At 35.6% G+C, this 2,965-nt stretch overlaps 1 long non-coding RNA gene across 1 annotated transcript; it reads left to right on the top strand.

Annotated features, from left to right (window-relative positions):
* Positions 1 to 500: 500 nt before the first annotated feature.
* On the top strand, positions 501 to 1,670 carry LOC143714839 (uncharacterized). The gene is made up of 2 exons (XR_013195623.1): positions 501 to 761; positions 862 to 1,670. It is a non-coding gene; the product is annotated as an uncharacterized LOC143714839 (long non-coding RNA).
* The last annotated feature ends 1,295 nt before the right edge of the window (positions 1,671 to 2,965 follow it).

Here is a 2,965-nt window from a genome sequence, read left to right as displayed (position 1 = left end):
ATGATAATTTCTTATCAGATAATTTTCTTTCTGGTCTGTTCCTCACACAAAACTAACGCTTAAGAAGACTCGGAAAAGAGCATCTAGTACATTTTTCCTCAACCCCCATCACTCCCTCTATCACTCGTACCACACCCATGCCTAGTACTACCCTGAAATTAGAGTCTGGAACCCTAAAAGTCAAGACTAAACTTCCTTTAATTCTTCAGATGTTAGTTGAAATGTCTATATATTCATATAATGTTCATAAAGTTCCATATTATCTAGTCTGAACAAGACATTTTCACTCTCATCATACATACAGCAACTACAACAACAAAACAACCACAACAGCTGCACTATTGTAAACTAGAGAGTTTTTTTTTGTAATAGTTAGCAAATGCACAGTAAATGTACATTCAACAACTGCAACAGCTGTATTTCTAAAATGTCCCCTATGCTAATGCAACAGCTTAGTGAGTAAACTGATGGCCTGTAACCTCTTAAAAATGTACCCCCTTTTATGTACTCCTCCCTTCTCCTGGCTTTTTTCTTCTCTTTCTCTGACAGTAGCCCACCCTATTTAAACCAGTCCCTCGACCCACCCTGCACTGACTCTGTACCTAAAGCTTGGAAAGTGATATATGGAAACAGAATCAATGGAGCTTGGAAAAATGGATACATCCCGCAGGAATGAGCCCACTTATCTTGCCTGGTCCATCTTCAACACTTTTTGTTGCTTTTTGCCACTTGGAGTTGCAGCAATCATCTACTCATGCAGAGTAAGTCACTTACAATTTGTTTTAAAAAAAACAGCTATCAATAACTGAAATTTACACATTTGTAATCTGCATTTTTTTATTAATATTTGTGTTATTGTAGGCAGATAATGCTAATACCCTTGGAGATGCTGGAAAAGCTCGAGACTCCTCCAGTGTAGCAAAGAACCTGAATATTGCTTTACTGGTGTTGGGGCTCATTTGTTTAATTATGGTGATTGTGATGCTGGTGATTCAAAAAATATAGGCATCATAACCATATGCTTGTGAAGGGATTCAGGTTAGGTTTTTATTTATTTATTTTTTTATCCTTGCTAGTAAAACAGCACTGAACTACAATACTCAACTCCAGAGATGATGAAGACCAGCTGTGGTTTCAAAATCATTTGACCAATGGAAGCCAATTAATGTTGCTTAAATAATGGTCTATGTAATGTTCAGAAAATGAAGAGCTACAGAAATATAAATTTGATAAGTTAAAAAAATGTCTTTAAAAAATGTAAAAGTCCCATGGTTAACTTTTTTAAGAACTTTTTTTAACTTTCAGTTTTTTTAACATTGTATTGTTTTATAATATCCTTTTTTTATTCCTTTTCATTTTATTTTTGACTCAAGTCCATTGTTCATACATGTGAATGATGTTTTATGACAAAAATGTAATGAAATCTCCATTTAAATTAGTCTAGTCTTTTTACAAAGAAGTAGCCTACTTTTACGATGATGTACCTTGCGATATATTCAAAGTATTCTAATCACATAACTATGTTAAGAATTTACATGGAAAATGTAACTGGCATGTATTGGGTTTCTGCATTTATGCATTAATGGTTTTCTCCATTTATGTTCTATCATTTTGAGTATTGTGTACGTAAATACTCCATTAAAATGTACCAACTTGGTTCTTATATTTTATACTTTTGTCAAGTAACTTCTCCATTTTATACATAAAATGTTGCCATGATATTAAAGTATGTACTTTTTTTACATCACTACAACTTTTAATGAATGTAATTTCATCCATTTGTTTTGTCTAAAAAATTTCCATCACATTCTGCAGAAGTGAGGACATAAACATTTCTGTAATATGAGATCACAGGTCAGATACTTGTGTATTCTGGTGAGCAACAAATTAGTTTTCTTGTAACAGACTCAGTACTTGGACATCCAGAGTTGTGAAAGCAGTGGGAAGGCATTTCAATATTTGAATGAGAATTAGAATTAGTAAGTTTTTACTAATAGTTTAATAATAGGCCACAGTTCTATGTCAAAGCAGAGCTTTATATATAAAATCTTCTTCATACATCCCAGTCATCATCTAAAAGTCAGTCCCTTAACACTCTTGATGTTAGTTTTATCAGAGATCCTTAAGTTGAAGTTACATAACCTTTGCAAAATCACCACGCACATTTCTGTAATATTAATGAATTTCCATGAGATTGGGGAGTGTCTCCTCCTTTAGGATTCTAACTGAATTTCTTATTATCCTAAATCTGTTCCTGATGTATATTATGTCAACATTGCATTACTAAATTTCCCACACACTACATTTGAGAACCACTCATGTATATCCCTTGAGTACATTTAATTGTTTTCTTAATCATTACATAACCCCTCCCCCACCAAGTAGAAAATGGGAACTGCTATACTGAAAAAGCTACTTCTAGACCCCAAAGTGGTTCTGAACTACTACGTCCAGACTACTAAAAAGTTTTTCAAGGATTGTAGATAATAAAAAATAAAAAAAGGTCATTAAAGGGTATGGGGGGTAGACTGAAAAAAAATGAAGGTGCCTTAATGATTTCTGGAAGCAGTATAGTAAACTGTAGTAAAAGACCTGTACGTCAGAAGTATGCTAAACAGTCTCCTACATGTAATGTTTACCAAACAATGTTAACTGTGCGTTCACACCACTGCCAGCGAGCTGCAGCGAGCTCCAGCGAGCTCCGGCGAGCTCCGGCGAGGCCGGCACGGCACGGGGCATCCTGGAAAGCGAGAAGGGCAAGAAGAGTTGAAGACAGGTCAACTTTATGGTAATGAGCTACGACGCGGTTTGGCAGTTTGGCCGCAACCAGCGGCAACCAATCAGAATGTAGAAGTCCTCCGCTTGAGAGGATTCCAGAGAACGCAGTCAAGTAAACTTTGGTTCCGCCCACATTAGTTCCCAAGCAAAATAGAGGAGAGGTTGATCATGTGAATTTGATAAGAAG

Source organism: Siphateles boraxobius, unplaced genomic scaffold (assembly GCF_051911475.1).
Source record: "Siphateles boraxobius isolate OS27281-9 unplaced genomic scaffold, OSU_SipBor_1 56, whole genome shotgun sequence".
Classification (NCBI taxonomy): Eukaryota; Metazoa; Chordata; class Actinopteri; order Cypriniformes; family Leuciscidae; genus Siphateles; species Siphateles boraxobius.
Note: the sequence above shows the minus strand (reverse complement) of the source record. Positions and strands in the feature narration are given on the sequence as shown.